Genomic DNA, 26,182 nt, shown 5'->3' with positions numbered 1-26,182 from the left:
TGTAATGAGGCTTTTTTTTATCGCCGTGTAAGAGAAATATATATATAGATAGCTACGAAAATCTTTCATTAATACTTTTTTAAGGTTTAGTTATTTATGTTCAGGTCGTAAAGTATTGTTTAATCCCTAATTTTAAATAAACCAAATGAAAAACCCATTTAAACCTTAAAGAATAGTTTTTGTCTTTTTATTTATGTTAATTGATTTGTGTCGTATTTGTCTCGTAGAAAAGAATGGGATGACTCTCTGCACGCCTCTGTTTGGATTGGTCTATTTAAATCGCACTGGAGCTGCACAATTGAACTCTGTAGATTGAGCTGGATAAAGATAAGTACATTTTTACATAATTTGTTGTCCATTATTTATCACAATTATATTGTGATTTATATGTCAATTCCGCCGAATCTGATTAATATATTATTACTGGTTAATCGGCTTCATTTTCAAGGTTATATTAATTTTCTTTAAAAAGTTTCTCTTCTTTCTTAAGAAAATAAATCGTACATACAGCAAACATCAATATAACGTAAAAATTCCGTTTTTCGCCCCTTTTGAGGGAGGAATTTATTGTTTACCCATTCTTAACCCCTTTGGAACCGGTGGAAGAGAGATCCCTCGGCCAGTACTTTCCAACAGAATAGTTTGTTCACCAGGAGTTTGCTCCGCCTTCATCACGTGGTATCAAACGAATGTGAACAATCCAGGAGAGGTCGCTATGTGGCTATCGTATGACAAAAATATTTATTTCGCAATCTTTATGTGCATTTTTTTAACATTAAATATTTCATAAATTTGATGACATTTCTCTCTTTTGAGTGAATAATTTGATCATGATTTTGTGAAGGGTCCGTTTTATGTAAAGATATTTTGTGAAGGGTCCGTTAACGGATCCAAATTTCTTCTAAACAGACCCCGGCTATGGTCAGCGGCATGTGATCACGCCCCCTGAAGGGGTTGATAATTAAAGATATAATAGCAAATGACGATGAGAAAGACGTGGTTTTGACTTTTATAACATGGTTTCGTATTCAACGCTGCTTTGGCCATCAGTGACTTATCCATGTGATGGTGATAATAATAGTAAAATTTTGAATACATTGCTTTCATATTTAAATTAAAAAAAAAGAGAGTAAAATTATGATCTTTGATTTTCTACTTCCTTGAAATCTATCATTCTTTGGCTCGATTAAAGCTTCTATTTTTGATAGTTTCGTGCATCTCGGATTTAACGAGTTCATTTATTTAACGAGCGGATCATGTAATTCATTCTTCTTAGGATCGACTCTTGGTGCCTCAATCTTGAGATGATTGGTACCGTTTCAGAACTATATCTAGGCAATATGGTCAAAATAGTTTAGTCAGAAGACAGCTCTAAAGTATGAGTCCCTTAATGTCATTCTTGATTATTGTGTTTCACCTACCTCAAGCAAAGTTTGCTTATTGCGATTCCCCTTTCCCCCACTGAACCAATTTTTGTCCCTCAATAATTTCATATTAAAGTTCAGTTATTGAATTAAGAGGTTAATAAATTTCGATAATATGTAAAAACTCTTTAATACCACATCTGACTATGAAATTTTTTAATGTCAAAAACTAATATGAGTAGGACTACTCATTAGTAATAAAACTACTTTAGCGAAGGAGAAAAAAAAACGAGCATGGGCTTTTAGAATTGTTTGGCTCTCCCCCCCCCCCTTTGTAAGAAATTTTTTCCAACGCTCTTTAAATTTTTTTTTACAAGCGTTTAATTAACCATTTTTACCTTGGATGATTTTTAAATAAAATTCTTAAAAAAAAATCTTACAATAACTTAATCTTTTGGGTTTTTAATATCAAATTTCATTAAGATTGAAAATTAGTTGGTAAAAAAAGTTAATCTGACTTGAAATGAAGAACTCAGTTTCACATTCTGATAAGTAGTAAAGATTCATATAATTTCTACAAATTGTATTTACAATTCTTTTTTTTCGAACAGGAAGTTTAAACATAAAATACATATTTTGATCACAGTTGAAATTTTTTTTAAAATTACTCAATAGAAATGAAGCTATCCGCTTAGTTTAGATAAAATTGCTCGGGCCTTCTGGTTTCACGCATGGAACCATAGGGTTTTTTGGGATGAAATTATAGGAGTTCCGGGAGTTAGGCTATTTTTTCCCCTCGTAAATACTTCGGGTTTTTTTTGTGAAATTACTTACTGTAAAATTTCAAGTAAAAATGTAGCAAAATACCAAATTACATACAGATATTTTCCAACAATAATAATTTTCCAACAATCCAACAATAACATTTCTCATGAAACTTTTCCATTTCAAATAGATAATTATGTTCTGATATTACTTTCTCAAATCTAACTGTTCTCTTTCCAAAAAAAAAAAAATCAGTTTATTTTATTCTATTTCAATTAATGCGTACAACATGGAAAAAAAATCAGAACTAGAATCCGCTCTAGACCTGCAAATTAAACAGCCTCATATTTTACCTAATTCTAAGTTGCATTAATAATATACAAATTAATTTATAGTCCTTTTTTTCTTTTTTGTCAGTGTATCCCCTGCTGCTAATAAACTTTATTTTTAAATTCTGGATTCTATAGCCAAAGCTAAATTTCCCGACCTTTCATAGGTTTTGGACTCAAAGTTTTGTCCGGTTTCTTGACTAAACTATTAAGATCATATTTCTAAACATTCACTTTATTTTGAGTGTTAGAAAACCAAAGCAACGAAGCATAAAACTAATAAGTTCTATAGCGTCAAGTTTTGTTGGAAATAGTTTCATCTACGATTTGTTAGCGCATATTTTTTGTAAACTCTCGTTGCTGTAATATAATTCGTATTATAAATGGAAAACAATGTGGGTAAGTATTCGTTGTTTTAATGTTATTTTATTATTATTACATTACTGGGTAAAAAGACATCACTCTCTTTGATTTTTCGGGGGATAACATTTCATATCACGATAAAATTCTGTCAAATAATATGTATTCAAAATTTAAAGTAATGAACAAAAATGTAGAGATATTTAATAATATTTTTAAATTCCGTCTGTTCTCACAAAAAATACTAAAAATGAAGTGTTAATGGGAGCTCTTGTTAAATTTTTTTGTGGGTGTGCTTTTAATGTTTCGTCCATATTGTATTTTTTTACTTTCAAATAATGGTGCAGTTATAAACTTCAACAAAAATCAACTGAGAGATATTGTTTGTGGTTACAGCCTACTTTTTCAACTGTTCAACCGCGTCTTGGTCAACCATTTCAAAATTTTTGCAGATGTATTTTTCCGAAGGTGATATTGGCTTAAAACATATTTATATAGATCCATACTCTTGTTATTGACAGTGTTATGGATATAAACTGTTGCGTACTAGTCGCCAGAGCTCGTGTGCCTCTGCTGCTCTTAATATTTTTTAGATATCACTTGCCAAAGAGTTCTAATTTCATTAATATGCACCCCCAAAAGAGATGCCATAAGGGAAGACCACCAGCGAAGAAATCATGGACCCCAAGATAGGAAAACCGCGTAGATTGGGTTAGATTATATCACTTAACCCATTCCAATATTTCGATATCGGTACCTGCTCGCGTCAACTACGATAGCAAATGAGAAAAAGTATTTTAAATTTGAAGCAATTAAAATGTATATAATTAGAGGTTTGCCCAACGGTGGCTACGAGTATATTCTTCTAGTCAGTTTCTTTTTGTGATTTTTAAATGTCTTTTGAACTACTTCAAAAAGTGGAAGTCACCAAGAAAACTCGAGATGACTGTAAAATTTCGATGAAAGGTTCTGCAGCATTCCTTTTACAGCCTCGATCTCTCTTTATGTAGCTTTCATGTCTCTTAAAATATTATCTTGAAGCTCAAAGCTTATTCTGTATCAAGGAAATACAAGTTAGCTTGGAACTTTGCCCGGGAGAAACCTGGAAGATATTTACATCATCCTTTGCACTGAGATCAGTGTATAGCTGTCACTGGTGGTTCTTTACATTTGTACTGTTCCACGTGAACTTTTGTCCTATTATTTTTATTAAAATTTTACTGCATACTCTAAATATATGTTTTAACCTTCTTTGGGGTACACTCTCTTATTATCGCAGAATTTTGAATTTGATATGAAAAAGTTATCCTTGAAAGTTCAAAAAGTGATTTATTTTTGCCCCCTCATTATATGCACTATCCTCTCGTTTTCAATACATCTCCATTTATTCTGAACAAGCAAAATGCGTTATCAATATTTTATCACATCTTGTAGCTGTTAGTAAAGTCCGCTTCCGCTTTTATGTTGTACAGTGCGAAATGAAAGATACAAAATGAAAGATATCACCCGGAATAACTTATGCTCTAATTACTGGATTTTCACAAACTGAACACCAATCATATTGGTTGAAAAGGGAATGTTTAACTTGTTAACCTCAAATGTTAACTATAAGATTCTGACACACTTTCTCTGAAATGTAACTGAGAGAAATATTTAGTATTAAAATGGTGCTTATTGAAATATTAAATTACTTTGTTTTATTTATAAATGATTCGCTGAATTAAATTAATCGAAATTAATTACAAATGTTACTTTAATTGGACCCTTGATTAAATTAAAAAAAGTACGACATCAATTTAATGGCATGCTCTATTTTGGATTGCTTGGCATAACTTAACTTTGAATGAAGTTACTCAAACTTAGGACCGCTTTCTAACCTAACTATTGTGATATTTTCCAAGTAGCATCTACTTTGACAGGGATAACCTGGTTGGTAGGTCACTGGGCTCATGTCCAAGAGGATTTGTGGGTTTGATCTCCGCTGGCCGAAGACTCCCCGCGGAGTAAATGGTGACTGATGCATGTAAAATCTGCAGTCACAAAGTCCTCCATTTTCCCATAACAAATCATTCCTGTGGGGGTACTGATCCAGAAGTTTCCTCGTCTTCTGGATTGGTCCAAAAAAATCACATGGATACGAAGTTGAAGATTAATAATCATAAACCCAAAATTAGGAAGGTTGTTCAATGACGGTTATTTAAAAAAACAGCATTTACTCCAGAGTCAGAAAATACGTTTTTGTGTTTATATCTGTAACTTAATTGCTAGGGTTAACTTAAGACAACCCCTTTGAACCATTATGGTTGGAACTTAGTTTTCGAAAATCTGATCAATAAAACAAAAGTTATTCCCAATGATATCTTTTTTATTTTGCGCATTGAACCCTGATCGTAAAAGTAGACAAACCAATTTTGAACGTTTGCACAAAGCAGAAATTGTTGAGCGAAATGTATTTGATAATTATCTGTAAGTTGTTCGGCGTGATGTTTGAAGAATGTGCGTATGTTTTAAGTTCGAAGCAAAGCTGGAAAATAGTAGCACTTTATTTACGTCGTACTAGAGCTGCTCAATGAGCTGTTGTCGACGAACTTAACTAAGAAGACTGCTCTAGAGAGATTCCAAGGGATAAAATTTGTTTGTATTTAAAACAAGAATTTTTGCTCCCGTAGAGTTGAATTAATTTAAAGCAATTATCAGTTTAAAATAGCTCAGTTAAAAGGAGTTAATTAATAAGATGCATTTTTAAATTGATCAGGAGAGCGCTTTTAGTAATAAATATACAGGCCATAGGACGCTGTTGTGTTGTCTCCTAGTGAAAATTCTTGAAACTTCTAAAGTGTATCTGGAAGTGTGTCTTGCTCCAAGCTCTTTAATTTACAAAAATTTCTATGATTAAACTTTGCAGACTAGCCTGTAAATGGATTGAACGGATTAACTTTGAGAAAAAAAATTCCGACATTCTTTTAAAAGAACTATCAAGAGTTTGTCGGAGCATCTACTACTTTCGAAAACATGAAAAAAGGAAAATGTTAATAAAAGGGAGATATTCAAAAATCCAAAACATCATCCTTCAAATTTTTGCTGAAGTTATGGAAGCGAAAGAAAACTAGTGATAGCTACAATCGAAATTCGCCACTGTCTTACGGGGTCAGCAAGAAAATTACTTCTGGGGCAGATAAATAAAAGAGACACACAAGGATTAATTTGTTGAAAGAAGAACGAAAGAAGAATTAACGACGAAGAAAGAAGAACTGACGAATTGAGAAACTTAACAATATCTGGTTCTGATTGACTTGTGTGCTGTAGATGAACCCATTTTATTTGCTAATCAAGAAGGGTTCTGTTATGAACGGGAAGTGATCTTCTGGAAGTAGACGGGATTGTAGAGAGCAGATCCGTATTTATTTGATATTTAATCTATTACAACTGAAAGATTATATTCTACAAGTTTAACAATTACAAATATGTGAAGAAAGTTAGAAATGTGAAGAAAAATGATGATTCAAAGAACTCTTAAAAAAAGAAGACGAGCGAGGACCTCGAAATATGGTTTGGCATCCCCTCAAATTCAGACGTCTTCATAGTTGCATCAAAGATCTGAACCTTCAAAGCTGAAATTGTGTGGGTATCGATTCAATACAATCGGAATATAATTGCATTTACGAAACGATAGTAGAAGACGGTAGTGATCAATGACAGAAGTGTGGCTACTTTGGAAAAAGATTCGAGAGAAAATTCAACTGAACAAATTTTTTTCTAATACCCACCCGAATTATTGACTTTCGTCATTCGGGTATCAGATGGGTTGGTCACTCTCTCAGGGGTGCCATATTAGGTGGGCCAACGTTGCTTTCACAATAGAAAGGACAGATAATACGAAGAAGGGAAGGAAAGAACCGAAACTTTCTTACTTGAGGTCAGCTTCTTGGCCACCCTGCCGGCCAGTTGGCATTGAGCAGCATATTGTATTTTGCAATAGTTTCTTTTTTGAATAAAATATTATATTCATTCAATAGTTAGTGTGTATTCCTTAGAAAGAAAAATAAGGGATGTGTGGGGCGTGAGTTGTTATCGACCATGTCAACCGTCATCTATGCAAAGGTACCCCGGCATAGAGTCGAGTTAACATGTCTTATATACTAGTGAATTGTAGTTGTAATTTTGTAGTGGTAGATACGCTACAGATGTATTGAAAACGAATGAGAGGTAGTGAATTTGTATTTGTCTGACAGTTTTTGAAGTAAAAAGTAGACCCCTCAGTAAAGAGGTTTTACATTTTAATAAAGCACAGTTCAGTTTTTTTTTAATTAAATGTTAAATGACTTTTTAATCGTTTATGCATTTTCAAGTATTCTATTTTATTCACCTCTTTCTTATTACCTCTCACAATCCTTTAACCTTATCTATTCTTGAGTTTTATTTACTCTAACCATGAACTTTAATTTAAAATGGCATTGACGCGTGCGCGCTTAGGGTAATTTATATCGTATTTAGTGTCTAAATATTTTTTTTTGAAAGTAATTGAGTCGATCAAGTTGCTCCATCTCGTCATTTAAGGGGGAATGGATTTTTTTCAGGGATTATAGGGAGAAAAAGAAAGTCCGTGACCTCTTCAGCTCCAAACTAAATTCCGAGCGAAATAAAGCGATGCGTATTGCAGCCACTCAAAAATAAAATTATTTATAAAATGTTTCGTCAACATTTTATTTCGACATTTCCATTACAAATTTTTCCAAGGCTTTTCAACTGTGGTACATCGTATTCTTTTGAAGTTTAAAGTTTTTACCAACAAAAAAAAAGAATAAAAATGCGGCAGTTACCTATAATAATGTTCTATGAAAAAATGATTGGAAACATATACAAGACGGTTGTTTTCGGAGAAATGGGGTTCAGAATTATGTTCTATGGTAACAATTCGCGGCGACAGGAAAATTAATTAAAAGCAATAATTCCAGAGGTACTTCATTTTTATTAATACATTCAATTAGAAAAAAAAATATTAATAAGTAAACTCTATGTACCGAATTTCTAATCTAAGAACTTGTTTTTGATCGATTCTGAAAGATTGAATTTAAATCGTAAATTAAAAACCATTAAATACTAAACCAAATATTGCTGGAGACAAAAAAAAAACAAATAGAAACTGGGAAATATTTGTCACTGACTTAAAAACATGTTTTTAAAGTTTCGACTTTAACAGTTTTACTTAAGCTATTATAATATCCAAAGAATCGAAATCTATGCAGTGACAGTGCTCATTATTTTGCAGTCATGAGAAATTAAGTCCTTCCATCTATTGTACCTTCCTTCATATTGATATCCCCCATAATTTTAATTTTTAATACTTTTCGGCATGTCGCAAAGCGTTTTAATGTTGTGCAATTTTCGACTCCTTCGAATTAACAGAAGTTTTCAGCTCCGGTATTTTTTAAACCAACTTTCCAATCAATGTCACAACATTTAATATACAAAATCTTATTGGGGAAATTGCTACTGAATCAGTAATGAACTGTGGTGGGCCTATTTCAATACGCATCGCTTTATATATACAATCATACACAATCATAAAATGAACATATTTTTGTACCATTTTGCGAAATGTATATGGTGTAATGAAATGTGTAAATGAATCTGCGACTGATTCTTACAATTTTAGTTTTGCATTTATTTTGTAACTTCTGTTTCCTCAATCTTTAACTACACCTTTAATGATGTTATTAAAAATTTTAAATATCCATTTCCTACTTGATGGGATTTTAACAAATTAAATTAGAGTTTATGATGTTGAAATTGGTTTGGCAGTTGGGAAGAGTTAAGGGGTTACGAACCACGTGTTAGAAACCCTAAGAATTTATGCTTATTGTGAAACAAGCTAAAAGAAAAAGAGTGATTACATTTCAACCCTTGATGGACCGCCATTAGAGCGGCATGGCAAACTTATTGATCCACGTACATGATGGCGGAAGTTTCATTATTTCTATCACAATTAGTGCAGCCATATTTGAAAATATATCGATTGAAATTAATTATTTAACCTTAATTAATATTGTAAATTGTTATAATTACAACTGGAGGGAAGTAAACTTTATACACTTCCGGGCCGTGTTAAACACTGAAAGAAAAAGAAAACTTATATAGTGTTATCACTTTTCATGATTTGTATAAGTATTTTACTGATCCTTTTTGGTTATATTCAACTTATATATGTAAGAAAATAGCTAAGCCTGTGGAAATTTTTCTTCTGGAGAATTTTAAAAGTGTGGTTTTTTAAATTAATACTACTGAAATGAATTTCTCAACTGAATAAAAATGTAGCAAATTTTCACAATAAGCTTCTGCAATGACATCGCGCAACTTGTGGAACGATTCTGCCACAGCTCAAAATCGTATTTTTCTTTAAGTGTTAAACAAGAAAATAAAAGTTTTGAGGTTAGAAATTTATTTAAATATAAAGTACACTCTTACCATTTAGCAATCAAAACCTTTTGTGGTTGCGCATATTATGAGGCTGTGGTGCCACAGGGAGCGCGATGCTTTCTAGTATTCGAAACAGGCTCCAAAGCGGAGATAAGGGGATCAACTTAGTTCCTTGTACTTTTGTATCGAGAGAGTGTATTACTAATAAAGCAGAGGTGTCAGCAATTACGACATACCCGTTATTATTACGCTTTCACTGTCACGGTTAACTAATAAAAATTACGACCTTTGTAAATTCTCGCTATTTGTTTAAGTTTTTTTTCAACTTAACTACCAAGTGCTAGGAAATTTTGTCAGCAACTAATCTAATTTTTTACTGCCCCTTAAACAGTTTTTGAAACAATAAATAGAAAACAACGTTCTAATGGAAGGAAGAAATAAAATAAGGAAAGAAATATCATCCTTTCAACGAGCTGTTCTGAAACTTACGGAAAAGCATAAACTCAAATCTGAAATGCTGTCAGCCAACATTTTTAGTGGCTTAAATGCAAGATGATAAAAAGGCTAGTTTTTGTTTAACCAAAAGCCTTAACATTGATTCCAATTAATTAATTTAATTGAACCATCTATTAATGAAGTATAAAGTTTCCTCGTTGTATAATTTTTAATTTAGTACTTTATAAAAATTACTTTTTATTTAATAGTAAACTCATGAATGATTTTATTAATATTAGATACATATATCGAATGAAGTTGTATAGACACCATGAAATTGCTATAATTTGAGTTCTCATTTATAGCAATTATAGCAAGATTGCTATAACACTTACTGTATACATTGTGTTCCTCTGATTTTTAAAGCTAGTTTGGAAAGTTGGCACCTCTGCTAAAGCCTCCACTCTGAAATATTGAACATTTAGATTGGAATATAAGAAGGGTGGGACGGAATCTCGAAATCTCAAAGGTGGGATAAAAAGTGTAAATTTTAATAACCAAATTTAGATCAATAAAAAGCTAATAGATTCTCTCTGCTTTAACGTCGATGTAATTTTGATAGATAAACGAATTTGATGAGAAAAGGTTTGATCCTAAGTCCGGTTATAATTACGCTAAAATAAATAGTTCTGAACATTCACAAAAATTCTACATATTTTTTTAAAAAAAATGTGTAGAAAAATTTTATATATGATCAACCTGTAAGTGAGAGTTGAGATTTTTGTGTTATTTTTCATTTACAAATTTATTAAATTTTTCCCTTTAAGAGAGTACATTTTCCCCTACGCATTGGAACTTCAAGATTGAAAGCTCCCTTGCTGGTTCAATAAAATTTTCGTTATAACGCTATTTGATTTTATTAGCTCTTGGATTAGTAATGTCATATGCGTTTGGCCATAAAATGCCATATGAGTAATGTAAGTAATATAGTATATGAGCATATATGAGCAATGCCATATGAGCTGTGTAGTCACTTTTGCTCTTTTGCATAAAAGTTCAGCATTGAAATTTATCCCAATTATTATTTTATTATGATTTCATGAAATGAAAATGGTGTTTACGAGTGATTAAAAGTTTTTGAGGAAATTTTAGAAACGTACATTTTAAATCTTTGAAACTGTCTCATGAGGCTACGACAATTGAAATGCTGTATTGATTTGAAACATCATGAAAAAGATTTATCTGCAGAGCCCTATTAGATACTGTATGTCTGCAAGTAAAAATAAATAAAATCGTGCTGCACTAATTCTGCTACCAAACATGACGTTATTATTTGTTAATTAAGCTCTAAAAGAGGTAGCGCTTTAAAACCTCTTTATAATAATTCATTTGTTATTTATTTTTTAAAGCGTGCATACCTAACTCACATAAGATATTTATTAATACTAAAATTGGATTTTTTTTCATTGAATTATAATAATTTTAAAAAAATATTAGTTGTTCTTTATTTTTTGCTTTGTTTGCATTAAAGAATTTCGTATTAGTATCTGTTATCAAAAAAAAAAAAAAAATCTTGTTCGAAACATTTTATATACACCGTTAATTGTTTACAACTTATAGAACATTTAACAGAATTTTTAAAACTAAAATAAATTTGTTTAATTTAATTTCTACCCCTCTCAAATACTAGGAAATTAAATTTATTTGTAAAACTGCTCTCGAAATGTAGTTTAATTCGCTTTATCTGTTCACTGGATAGGACGAGATATTTCGTCATACACGGGCTAAGTATGGCGACATTTTTCGTCTTGTAATTACTTGAGATGTGATGGATGATATTACCTATATCTATGAAAAAAAATGTATCAATTTCCAAACGTGCTGAGCAAAAGTTGATTACACGGTTAACAGAGCTTTCTAGTTAGTGTGATATGTTTAGGTATCCAAACTAGATAACTTGCACTGAAATCGGTTATTTGTAAAGCAGGTTATGCACACTTGAAGTTTCTTATGCTGTTTATTGAACAATTATTATTAAAATAATATTAGAAATTCCAATATTATATTATTAAAATAATATAATATTGGAAAATATTAACCAATTTAAAAACTTTTTCATTATTTATTTAAATAAAATAAAATAAAATTAAAATTTCCTCTCTTCGAAAAAGGGTTTCGAATTTCTGTACTATCAAACTTCTGTGATAAAAAGTCTATTTTATTTTAAATAATCTTTTATAATGACAAAAGAAAAGTTCATAGTTAATAAGTAATGTTTCTTATTGTGAAGAACTTTTCCCTTAAACAGAAGTCACTGATTTTTGCAGTTTTCTGACAATGCTTTTAAGTATAAAATGTTGTCATAACGTAATTAATAGCTAATCAACATTTTCTGCGTTAATAAAACGACGAATCAATGATGAATTGCAATAAACTTGTAATAATTAGGACTCCATTTATCATAAACAACTGCATTAATTATTTATGCTTGAAACTGAATTTGTTTCTAGAATGTATTTTATTGATAAGAAAATAGGATCATGATGAGCAACCAGTTATTTTTAGTCTTTTTTTTTACCGAAATGTTAATATTTAAATTGTTTTTTTTTTTTAAACTCAACTAGGTATATTTTTAAGATGTGATTTAATTTTCAAATTGTATTTGCAAAGCAGTATTTTCAGAAAATTATAGTTTTAATTTTATACTGCAAGGAACTTCTGAGAACTCTTAAATATTTTAAATTCTTAAATCACAAAGTTCAAACTCTTAATTTGCTTGAATTTGTTAGAGCGTTTCCCTGGTCTTAAAAAACGGAAAGTTTTTTCTTTTTTTAAAATTTTTCTAGCCGTAAGCATGGAGCCCTTTGAATTGTTAGGATTTAAAGTTATCTAAGAATTCTAAAGTAGATTACCTAAGGTCAATGATAAAAGCCTCATTATTAATATCTTTAGATGCGAAAGACGATTGCCTTCTCTCTCTCAAAAAAAAAAAAAAAAAAAAAAAAAAAACGCTTTTTTTTGTTTCATATATTTTTGTAGGTATTCAGCAATCACAACAAAGAATCATACTGATCTTACAATATTTAAAGAATATCCGTTTACGTCGATAGACTTTGGATGTATCTCAAAGTTAAAATGATATTTTACTAACTCTGCTCAAGTTTGAGCCCGATTTTTTTCCCCTTCGTATGTTATTTTTTTTCCCTTTATTTCTTCGTATTTAGAATTCGCTCTGAAAATATTAATTCCGACAAGAATGACAACTTGTGTAAACTTGGATCTTAAAAGTTTAAGTAAATAATTTTCTTCTCCGAAATTCCCTGGTCATTTTATTATGCATTCATTTCGAAATTCAATCATAAGTCTTAAAGAAATATTATTTCATTATTAAAACTCTATCCGAACGTCATTGATAGTTGAAATCAAGTTTGTTATTTTCTATAGCAAACTTTTATGAGCTCCATTTGTATGGGCTCAGATACAAGAGAAAAGTAACCTTGCCCTCTTTCATTTTTGTCCAATTCTTAGTTCTTAATACCGTTTCATTTTGTTGCATTGACTAATTAATAAAGCTTATGATTAACTCAGTAACTACTCTCAGATTTCGTGCTGTTTGTTCTCAAACTATACATTCAACACACCAACTTGTTAATGTGTCAACACCATATCTTTTGAAATCTTTAACACAGTTCAGGTCCCAGGAACAAATAGATATCCGTATCAACCCACACTTTATGTTTTTTTTTAAATAACTAATTCACACTTGACTTCACTGGACGGAAAACTAAAAACCCTCTATTTGTCAGCCCGATGATATTAGATAACTATATGTAATTAATTTCTTGTCCATTGCTTCTGTTAATTCTGTGGATTTTTTTATTGGAAAAAAGAGGTAAATGACCTTTTCAAGTTTGCTAGAAAATAGTATGTGGAATTTTTTTGTATTTATTTTTTATACTTAGTAGTTTCTACAAGAACTAGTATTCACAATTTTTAATCTGTCAGAAAAATAAGGTGTTTCCAAGGTGGTGTTTCTGAACCATGAAATTTCCTATTTTAGTTCTGTTTTGTTTTTATTAACTTTTCTCGATATTTCTATGATATACATAGTTTACTGCACGATTTAAATTCATCAACTTGTTTTCACATTTCTGTGTAAGTTTAGCGTAGTATAACCGATGTTAGGTACATTTCATTTAACCATAAAATCCATAAATCCTGAGCGTTTATTTTATTTATGTTATAATCTATGTTAACCTAGCGTGACATATACGTTACGCGAATTACGAGAATTTCTTATTTAAAACAGGACTGATTTCACATTAAGCAAATGTTTTTTTTGTTTTTTTCAAAAATCAAGTAGTAGCTAACAGAAGAAAATATTTATTTAGTTGAAAAAATAACTATTTTTTTAACAGGTTTTTTTGCGTCCCGGCATGTTAAAATTCAGGAGTTACTGGTTTTTAATAGTTGTTAGACGCGCATCGACATTTCACTAATTCATAATAAATGCTAATTTTTTAAAATCAAAATATGAGAATTTTCTTGAAAATAAAGTGCAAAAATGTCAAGAGAATAGACATTAAACATTTTCTTTATTCAGAAAAAATTTTGCTGATCAGAATAGAAATTTTATGTCTGAAATTCTGATTTAAAAAAAAAAAAAAAAAAAAAATCGAAGTCTGTAGATTTGTATTCTTATGTTTGATTTTTTTTGCCCTATTGGTTTCTTTTTGAAGTGCTGAAACTATTTACTTGAATTGTACTATTAAGTAGGATAGATTACTGATCAAAGTAAGATTTTTGTTCACATTTTAAAACTTTAAGAACAAAAATATAGTTATTAATTTTCTAAGCCGTATGCATGTATGCGTGCATAGTCCTCGGAATGTGTATGAATGCATGCCTGAAAATCCGCCATCGCAGCTTTCTAATTTCAACAAATTAAAAAAAAAGTTTTGGGGTGTGCATTATATGTTATATATTATAAAGAGTGGAAGCATGTTTGCAATCTAAAATGACTAGATTTTTTTATGTAAAAAGGAACAAATTAAATAAAACAAGTTTGTAAAAGTATTTTGAGAAATTAGTTTATTTGATTGTTAAACTGGTTCTCGAGTTTATTACAATGCAAATCAAAGCCGTGATCTTACATCATTGCTCTGGATAGTTATGTTTTTTACCATTATCAAAATTATTTTAATATTAATGCTTTTTTGTATAGAAAACTTTTTATCGACATTTAACTGTTTAGTTAGCATATAATAGTATAAATAACTAGATTCAACTGCAAAGTGTCTAAAGGCACACGCTGTATGGTTATTTAACATTAATTTTGCGTATAACTTTAATAGTTATGGTTGATTTTAAAGGCAAGAAAAATGCATAACATTAAAATTTTTTTATATTGTATCTACGAGAATATTTTTGTTTCTGACTGGTCTCAGCCAATTGCAGGTGGTTTTTCTGTTTAGACTTAACTCTCTAAGTAAGACAGAGTAAGATCTCTAAGTAAGATCATCGAGTTCTCAGTAATTTTAAACTGCATTTTGGAACTATGAATTCGTTTAAAAAATCAGTACATGATTAGTCGTCTCAGAGCAGAAAAAAACGGGAAAACGTTTGTGTAAAGGAAAAACAAATCTGGAGATGATTCTAAGAAATTGCGGTACAGATTAAAAACCAATCTTTGGTTTTCAATGTTCTTTTTTAATTAAATTTTGTGAAGAAACAAACGTACAGTCGAACTCGCTTATAACGAGCTCGGATTTAACGAGAACTCGGATTTACCGAGGGAAACGAGAATATTTGGTTGGATCAATGTTAAGTCTATGGAACAGAAGTCGCTTTTAACGAGAAAGACCCGGTTTTAGCGAGCAATATTTTTCTGTCTTGCAATCTTTTTTCTCATCTTTCTAGTCTTATCTTTTTTTCAAAATTATAAGAAATGCGCGCGAAATCAAAAAAACCGCGAACTGAAACTTAATTGCCCTTATCGCTCTAATCTGAAGCATGGGAAAAGTCGCGTGAGAGTAGGCGGAGGCGTATCGATTTCGTGCCTTATCGGTCATGACCGATAAAAGCATTTAATTAAATTTAGTAAGTAAGAATTAATTTATTAAGCAAGAAAAGTATTTGATTAAATTAATTAATGTAAATAAAGTAAGTAAGTAGTAATTAAATTTTAAGTAAACTCAATCATTTGACCTCCAAAGCCCCCCCCCTCTTCTGTTTGCACGCCTGCCGTAAGGACCCGTTTATTACGAGCACTCGGATTTAACGAGTACAATGTTACGGTCCCTTTATGCTCGTTATAAACGAGTTCAACTGTAATTTATTTTGATAAGTTTCTAGAAAAATTGGTAAATTAGGCAAATTTAAGCTTCCAAGGAAATTTTTTCTTTTTTGTTTTTAAAGAGTAAGAAATAAGATAATGACTATGTTCCGTGCAACCTAATTTGATTAAATTAACAATTACTAAAAATGAGCAGTTTTTGGAAGCAATTTAAACTAGTATCTTACATGCGTAGTTATGTTTCAAAACGACGTTACTTAATTACTGTCTAAAACTTTATAATTTCAGTAGCTATTCCTGTTCATCACACACTAAGGTTTTTGCAGGGCGAGAATTTCGTAATATAAAAAGAAAATTAATTTATACAAAAAAACGTGTAAAAAATCTTTTTTGAAATTGAATGTTCTCTTTTTTAAATACTAACTTAGATTCCTAATCTCTTGAAATATAGAATTGAGATGTTTCAAGTATTTCATAAAGCTTACTGAACAATGAAACAAGAGTATTTTAAGTTTTATGAATAATTGTAGTAAAAAGTTACAATAAAAATAAAAACAAGATAAATTTAAAATATCATTTGCCCTAGAATTTTTAATTAACAAATGTGGCTTTTAAAAAGAAATAATTGGCACAGTATTTATTTAAATAATTATTTTTAAATCTCAGAACATTTTATCCCAGCTATATCCGTTTGTACGTTTAACAATTACAAATATTAAATATTTGAGATTTAGAGAAAGAAAACTTTCCTATGTCATGGGCGTCAACTCTTAATTCCATTTTTATTTGGCATGGAAATCAAGAATTACACACGAACGCACAATATAGATATAACATTTATTTGTAGAAACGTATTCACTTAAAAATGCTGTTTAAAAATCTCCATAACAAAAATTTATTGTAAAATAATTTTTGATTTACTGAAGAAGCAAAAACATTTTCTGCCGCAAGAAAACTTCTTTAGCTTCGAAATCACAGACAGCAATAGGATTTTCGAAATCAACCGCATCTAATCTGTTCTCAGTCTCATATAAAATCTTGTATGATCAGTCTTTTGTCAGACAACATTTTCTATTTTATGATGATATTTGAGTAGTGTGTTTTAAACTTAATTAGCATATTAGTAGTTATGAGAACGCGTCATAAGCAATTTAAAATGGCAAAGCTTTTGTAAATTTACGTTTATGTTCATGTTAAAAATCCTTTGAACCAAAGAAATCTTTCTAAAATTAGAGCATCTAAGATAATTGCTCTTTTTCGGTTGCGCACAATACCAATAATGCTAAATGGTTGCCTTAATATAAAAACGATCGTTAACAAAAATCTACCTACCACTGAATGTTCTATAATTAATAAAATTTCGAGTTCTAATTTAACAAATATATATTGTTGTAAACTCTTTGAGTATTTTTATGCATCGTCTTAAGATATCTTTATAATTATGTATATTTCTTCTAAATTATTTTTTTGTTTTAAATAAATATTTTTTTAAGAAATAGATTGGATTTTAACTGTTCCGTTTCTTTTTAAAATTGCGATCTTATCACTTCTTAACATATTTTTAAATGAAAACTAATTGTTACTTTGTAGTTGAGTAGCTTGTAAGTTTTGGATATCCATAATGTTTCGTTGGCTTCCCGTGTGTGAACGTATGTATCGATCGAGGCTTATAAAACTTTATTATTTTTACGTCTTTGAAGAATTTGTAAGTTTTTTAAACCTGCTTTTTACATTAAAGGAAAATTTCTTTTAAAAATCTTTATTTTCGTTACTTTATATGAATCTTCGCCCCGAGTAATTATTTTTAAATAAAAAATAATTAGAAATTTTTTTTGTAAGAGTTAGATTGGGTTTCAACTGTATCCTCATAACGTCCTCTTAATAGAATGACACTGTTGATAAGATGGTGACATTTATTTATTTTAATTTTGAAATGTTTAAAGGTGAATAAAATTTACTTAAAAGTGTTAAATTATTTCAAAAATAAATTGTCAATTTTTAAGCCTTTTTTTTTTTTACTTGGAACTTTTTCATTAATGACACTTTTTGAATTAACGAGAAATGTTTAGTACTTTATTAAAAAGTTTTATGAAATTATACATTTTAATAAATCAGTACATGACTAGTTGTCCCAAAGCTTGGCAGAAATTGGAGAAAAAAAGGCTGTCTAAAATTTGATTTCGCTGCTACATCTCCAGACGAAATCAAGAAATCACGTTAACCCTTCGATTTATTAGATTTTTCATAAAATCATTTCACGAGAAACTTATAATTTCTTTTAAAAAACGTAAATCATCTGAATCTTCTGAGAAAAAAAAAACGAAAAAATTCTAAAACTACGAACTACCAGAAAAGTAATAACGATTCCACGTTCTCTGCAATCTCATTTGTTGATGTTATCTATAATTATAAATGCTCTGAAGAAGCAAATTAAGTTTGTATCTAAAATTGTTGATGACAAAATCACATTTCTTAATTTGATGCATAAAATTTAACAAGCTTCGTAGCCATCCGTGTGCATCACACACAAATTAACGTTTTCTTGTTTTATAAATGCTTGAAATTCATCTTAGTATTTATGATATGTAAGAAAGTCCAATTAATGAATTTTAGATATTTTATTTATTTGAAAAAGTGTTTAACTTACCAAAGAAAAAGAGTCATGGTGGTTTCAATCTTCAATATTGTTTGGTATAAGGGATTTAATACTTGTTTCAGAAAATTAAATGTTTTTAGTTTTAAAAATTTTGATGCTTTGAGGTATATAACAGACATCATAATATCTATAAAATATTGTAGAGAAAAAAACTTTTAAGGCTTTATAAATCGAATGCAAAATTTATTTAATAACTAGACATTAAAAACTGAGAAAAATGTATTTTGCGGGATATGAATTTTGTAATGTAAAGAATGAAATGATAGATTTTATAAAAATATTTTTTTTACATTTCAATGTGTAGTTTCTTTAAAATATTGGATTACATTCCTTATATCACGTGATGTTTAAAATTTAGCTGCTTTAAATAGTTTTATTTTGTTTGAGACTATGAAAAAAATTTCTCAACATCATAGACGTCATTCAATATCAACGAATGCTATCAGGTTGCACGTGCATGCTTAATGTCGATTGTCGAATTAAAACAATGAGAATTTTAGGATATTTGTTTGGAAAAAAATGCGAAGAAAGCGCCATAGTAAAAAGTTCTTTTGACGTTTCACTGTGTAAGGTTTAACAAAATGTGGAAGCATTTTCTGCCACAAGGAGAGTTTCCAATTGACAGCAGCAGGTTGTTTAAAAACGACTTATGCTGTTCTGTTCTCAGTTACATAAATATTCATCTATGATTATTAAAGTCTTTATCGGGAATCATTTTATTATAAGATTATACATGATTAGTAAGAGTTTTTCTTCGATTTGTGTTTTAAACTTAGAAGCATATTAAGAACAAGTTGTAGAACGGTAATAAGCAATATAAAATGGCAAATCCTTTCTAAATTTGAGTTTCGTTTCGTAGTCTAAAAATATTTTGACCTCTAAAACATCTCAGATAATATTACCCCTTTTTTCACACAATACTTATAATCGTAAATGGTTGCCTCAATATTTAAACGATCTCTAGCGAAAATTCTTTTTTTTCACCAAAAAATGTTCCATGATAAGATGACAAACTGTCATTCATGTGTTGAGCAAGTTTTCTGATTACTCGTGATAAGGACTGGTATATTTAACGATATTCTTTTTATGCATGAATTTATCGCTCTTTTTTTATTTTAAAAAAGATACTATCTTAACATATTTTAAAAAGAAAACGAAATATCAATTTGTAGTGGGTTGTGTGTTGAATATTTATAAATTTTTTTATTGGCTTCTCGTTTGTGAAGGAGTGTATCGATCGAGGTATAGAAAAATTTTAAAATGTGATTATTTTTATAAGACTTTTAGAGGTTTGTAAACCTGCTTTTCACATTAAAAGGTAAACTCTTTTAAGAATTTCGTTGCTATGTATGAATCTTCGCCCTGAGTAATTCTTTTTAGACAAAAAATAATTAAAAAATTATTTTTTGTAAGGTTTAGATTTGGCTTCAACATTGTCTTCATAACGTCCTGTTAATATAGTAATGATACTCTTTGATTATAGTAATACCTTCAAAGCATGTCAGCTTCTATGTGTCAAAATTAAACTTAATGAAAACTTTTATTATCGCTTATTATCTGATGCAAAGATTATTTAAAAGTGTTACCTTAATAGTTTTTTTTTTATTTTTTTGTTTTTTAATAGTTTTAAACATATTGCATTTTTTTAAAAAATCAGGTTGATGTGTTTATAGATAGGTAAAAAAATAAACTAAACTATTATAAACTATTGATAATAACCTTTTGGTAGCTTTAAACCTTTAAACCTTCCGTCCAAATAAAAAGTAATGAATATCTTGTTTTTTTTTAATACTCTTTTTTATTATTTTAAACATTTTCAAGTTCAGAATGTTTTGTACTTAAATTACTTGAAAAATTCTCTGGAAAAAATATTTTATTAAAGCAATATTTTCATTTCTATGATTAGACCCTAGCGAATCAATGTTATTAAGCAATACCTGAACTTAAAATATTTTTTGAAGTTTTAAAAACACGATACTTTGTGTTTCGAAATAACGAAATAAAAAATTTATTTCATTATACTCGTTATTAATAATTGTCTGATTTCCAAAGATGTTTTCTCTAATATTTTTTATGTGTATATTTAAATATGGTTACTCTAGTGGAAAGTGTATATGTCATTGTATATTGTGTATAAGTAAGTGTTGTCCTATTTATTATTTAAAAAAGTAGATGCAGGAACAGTTTTTGAAAAATGAAACTTTTGTTAGAATTTCATTATTATCCCCCCCCCCACACACACACAGCTGACTGAGAATTTCAAATTAATGGATTGGGTCAATAAGCTGGATTTGTTACAAAAGAAAAACTGTATTTACTATTTTTTTAAACCGCTTCAAACTACGATGTAATTATGACGACAAATAGACCAAAATTAAACTCTGAGTTGTAATTGAAATTTCAGAATTCCAAGAATAGTGTGAACTCACTGAACGACATAAGCTCGAAATTGATTAGCTTTTTGAACAGTAAGTTCAAAGATATGCAGAATCAACTAGAAATACTGAATCTCTGAGAACAGAAGAAGTGTTAAAATAAAACACATCATGAAAATACAAATTTTCGCCAAAACAAACATCTATTAGGTAACATAATTAAACAATTTTTAGAGGAAAGATTTGGGAGCTTGTGACTGGACTGGAAAACAACTTGATGTGACAGTTGCAAAGTATATAAAAATATTGCACAAAAGGGAAGCAATATGACATGCTTCTTCAGTGACTGAACCATTTCTTCATTTTGTTCCATGCATCTTATGAAATGTCACGCAATTCTGCATATATCTCCCCATACCAGCAAGGATGCGAACAATTCTTATCAATTCTTAAAAAAAAAGAAAAAAAAAAGAATTGATTTTTCCTTTGACAAATGAAGAGGACTAAAACAAATTGATGTGACAGTTGCAAAGTATATAAAAATATTGCACAAATGGGAAGCAATATGACATGCTTCTTCAGTGACTGAACCATTTCTTCATTTTGTTCCATACATCTTATGGAATGCCACGCAATTCTGCATATATCTCTCCATACCAGCAAGGATGCGGATAATTTTTATCAATTCTTAAAAAAAAAAGAAAAAAAAAGGAATTGATTTTTCCTTTGACAAATGAAGAAGACTAAAAGAAATTGATGCGACAGTTGCAAAGTATATAAAAATATTGCACAAATGGGAAACAATATGACATGCTTCTTCAGTGACTGAACTATTTCTTCATTTTGTTACATGCATCTTATGAAATGCCAAGCAATTCTGCATACCTCACTCCATATCGACAAGTAAGCGGACAGTTCTTATCAATTCTTTAAAAAGAAAAAAAAGAATTGATTTTTCCTCTGACAAACAATGAGGACTAAAACAAATTGATGTGACAGTTGCAAAGTATATAAAAATATTGCGCAAATGTGAAACAATGTGACATGCTTCTTCAGTGACTGAACTATTTCTTCATTTTGTTCCATGCATCTTATGAAATGTCACGCAATTCTGCATATATCTCCCCATACCAGCAAGGATGCGAACAATTCTTATCAATTCTTAAAAAAAAAGAAAAAAAAAGGAATTGATTTTTCCTTTGACAAATGAAGAAGACTAAAAGAAATTGATGCGACAGTTGCAAAGTATATAAAAATATTGCACAAATGGGAAACAATATGACATGCTTCTTCAGTGACTGAACTATTTCTTCATTTTGTTACATGCATCTTATGAAATGCCAAGCAATTCTGCATACCTCACTCCATATCGACAAGTAAGCGGACAGTTCTTATCAATTCTTTAAAAAGAAAAAAAAGAATTGATTTTTCCTCTGACAAACAATGAGGACTAAAACAAATTGATGTGACAGTTGCAAAGTATATAAAAATATTGCGCAAATGTGAAACAATGTGACATGCTTCTTCAGTGACTGAACTATTTCTTCATTTTGTTCCATGCATCTTATGAAATGTCACGCAATTCTGCATATATCTCCCCATACCAGCAAGGATGCGAACAATTCTTATCAATTCTTAAAAAAAAAGAAAAAAAAAGAATTGATTTTTCCTTTGACAAATGAAGAGGACTAAAACAAATTGATGTGACAGTTGCAAAGTATATAAAAATATTGCACAAATGGGAAGCAATATGACATGCTTCTTCAGTGACTGAACCATTTCTTCATTTTGTTCCATACATCTTATGGAATGCCACGCAATTCTGCATATATCTCTCCATACCAGCAAGGATGCGGATAATTTTTATCAATTCTTAAAAAAAAAAGAAAAAAAAAGGAATTGATTTTTCCTTTGACAAATGAAGAAGACTAAAAGAAATTGATGCGACAGTTGCAAAGTATATAAAAATATTGCACAAATGGGAAACAATATGACATGCTTCTTCAGTGACTGAACTATTTCTTCATTTTGTTACATGCATCTTATGAAATGCCAAGCAATTCTGCATACCTCACTCCATATCGACAAGTAAGCGGACAGTTCTTATCAATTCTTTAAAAAGAAAAAAAAGAATTGATTTTTCCTCTGACAAACAATGAGGACTAAAACAAATTGATGTGACAGTTGCAAAGTATATAAAAATATTGCGCAAATGTGAAACAATGTGACATGCTTCTTCAGTGACTGAACTATTTCATCATTTTGTTCCATGCATCTTATGAAATGCCACGCAATTCTGCATACCTCACTCCATATCGATAAGTAAGCGGACAGTTCTTATCAATTCTTAAAAAAAAGTACTAAGAATTGATTTTTCCTCTGAGAAACTATGAAGACTAAAACAACTTAAAGCGAACGTTACAAAGTGTGTAAAAAGAGTGTAGTAATGGGAAACAGGATCACAATCAAATATTTCATTCTTCCTGTGTTGAGTAATAAAGACTAAAACAGATACTTTATATGAGATGAGTGAAGGATTCGCAATAAAGTAAACTATTATGCATTAAGATCTCGTAACTGTTAGTGATCGTACTATTACATCATTCCTCTATGTTCCAGGCATACTGAAGATCAAAAACATCTTGATACAAAAAGTCAATACCGAGAATTTGTAACTTCATGTAAATGTTGTAAAGGAAAGAAATGAAGAGAATTATGTATTAGACGTGAAGATCTCGTGGCTACTTATGTAATTTGCAATGTGCCGTTTTATTCCGTAACTAAAAAATATAACACAGCATTACAGCATTCTACAAATGTGTGAGAAACTTGTCGAAAACTTGCTTGATTGTTTTATAAAAGCAGCTTTGACCCGACTCCCGTAGAACTTTTTTCTTCCCTCTATTTAAGCTGAATAACAGTGTTGAAAGTCGAATAACAGAAACAGGGAAATAAATAAAATGGGGGGGGGGGTTAAAGAATGAAGAACTTACTAAATTTTTTTTAGTTTTTTTATTAGTTTCCTTTTCGTTTTAAAAGCTTGTAATTTTTTGCTTATTTTTCTTGAAGTGATTGTAATGAATATTTATGTGATTGTGATGAATACTTAGAAAAATTAGCAGTTTTTACGGAGGCTTGTTCTAAGAGTGTTTTATTTATAAATATTTTAATGAATGTATAGTTCAATATTTACTTAGTATAAACTCTGCAGTCAGTTTCATACGTAATTCATTTATTATAGTTAATTCTTGTGATTAAGAAAATCCAATCTTCCCTATCGTAAGAAAAAAAAAAGATGGGGTATGAAGCTTATTCTAAATTATTATTAATATTTTTTATTTCTTTAAATGTGAACTATTTTCTTTTAAATTATTTTGAGACTAAATGGATTTTCTTTCGTATTTTGATATTTTGTTAGCTATTTAAATCACTTGTAGTTCATATTTTAGTCATATGCAAATGTTTTGCATTTCATGCATCTTTTTTCATTATTTACATCATTTCCTATCTTATACATTGCTCCCATTATTTCAAACAAATAAAAATACATTCCAATCCATAAAAAAAGATGGATCGGACAATGACTTATTGCAAATTATTTTGATTTTTTTAAAAAAAGAATTCTTTAAATGTGTAGTGAAGGAAACGAACCGAATGGTTTTGCTTTGATTTAGAAAGTTTTATTACTAGAGCAAGCAATCACTTTCAAATTATTTTTGGCATTTTCATTACATTATTTATTAAACTCAATCAGTTTTGTTGGCTATCATTAAGAACGTTTCGTGTTTTTAAGTTTGCGAAAACGTACTTTAGTTGAAATACACTCAATTTCTTTAAAAATGATTTAATAACTAATTACTACAAATTCAATTCAGTATTATCTATGTATAAAATATATATTCATCTAATTTAAGCCTCCATGAAAAACTTGCAAATCCCTTTTGGTTTGAATGTTCTCTAGATTGCAATGTATTGTACTTATTTATTATGTAAACAACCTAACAGTTTGCTTTAAAAAGGAAAAAAAAATATAAGAGAAAAAATATAAAGGAAAAAAATATATAAAATAAAAAATATATAAAAAAATATAAAAAAGAAAAAAAATATAAAAAAGAAAAAATACATAAAAAAAATATATAAAAAAATATATATATATAAAAAAGAAAAATATATAAAAGAAAAAATATAAAAAAGAAAAAAATAAAAAAAAAATAAAAAAAATATGAAAAAATATGAAAAAATATATAAAAAGATATAAAAATATTAAAAAATTATAAAAAAAATATGAAAAAAAAGAAGAAAAAAAAGCAAACTGTGGTAATAGTTCTTTGTATAACACGTTTGCATTTATCTTTCAATTTAACTTTTTTTGTAGTATTCAACTAAAAAACACTAACAAGTTAGTATTATGCATGCAATTTTGTTTTTAATGTTCTGTATAATAAAAAATTGCATTCCTCATTTTATTTATCAATAAACATTGAAAATTTTTTCTTTAATAACAGTTATTTCATGCATTCCTTTAAGAGTTTAACATTAATTCATTAAGAGTTTCTTTTTTTTAAGGCTTTGATTATTTTATTTAATTATTGGCTATTTGTTAAATGTAATAATTTTTTAAAACTGGTTTATTTGAATCATTTTGTATCATTAACAAAAAAATTAAATCTTTGCATCAGTCTTTCGTGCCTTTTTTTTTGTTTTAAATTGCGTGAGATGTTTTAATTTCGGAAATGCTGAAAACCCTCAGTAAAATGTTATATTTTTACGAATTAAGTTTTATATGAAGCAGATGATAAGAGCAGAGATTATAAGAACGAATTTAAGGGATTCGAATCAAACAAAATTACTTTTTCAATTCTTGAATATCTTTAAACTAATAGATTCGAATCAAATATTAAGGACCTCAAAAACAATTGAATCAAATGGATGATTCAATCAGATCATCGGCTATCTATTCAGATCATCGACGCAATATTTAACTATAATTGGCAGTATCATGTAATGATATTGAAAGGACGTTTTTACAATGTTGAACCTGTAATTTTTTTGTTTTAAATATTTACTATGAAATATAAAATTCTTTTAAAAACAGGGCGAAGCAATACCTCTTGTGTCAATTATCGTTCCAATTACTGGAAGCCTGTCAAAAAAATTATGTGCTGAACTATTAACTGGAGCTCTCA

At 29.3% G+C, this 26,182-nt stretch overlaps 1 long non-coding RNA gene across 1 annotated transcript in view; it reads left to right on the top strand.

The window, feature by feature from the left end:
• Positions 1-25,784, top strand: part of LOC147817008 (uncharacterized) — a 60,179-nt gene extending 34,395 nt beyond the window's left edge. The window contains exon 3 of the long non-coding RNA XR_015429838.1: positions 228-25,784. This is a non-coding gene — a long non-coding RNA (uncharacterized LOC147817008). The remainder of the gene's footprint in view (positions 1-227) is intronic.
• Positions 25,785-26,182: the final 398 nt, after the last annotated feature.

This window comes from Parasteatoda tepidariorum, chromosome 1 (genome assembly GCF_982258835.1).
Source record: "Parasteatoda tepidariorum strain Cologne lab strain chromosome 1, Ptep-v5.0, whole genome shotgun sequence".
NCBI lineage: Eukaryota > Metazoa > Arthropoda > Arachnida > Araneae > Theridiidae > Parasteatoda > Parasteatoda tepidariorum.
This window is presented reverse-complemented; position numbering and strand designations above follow the sequence as displayed.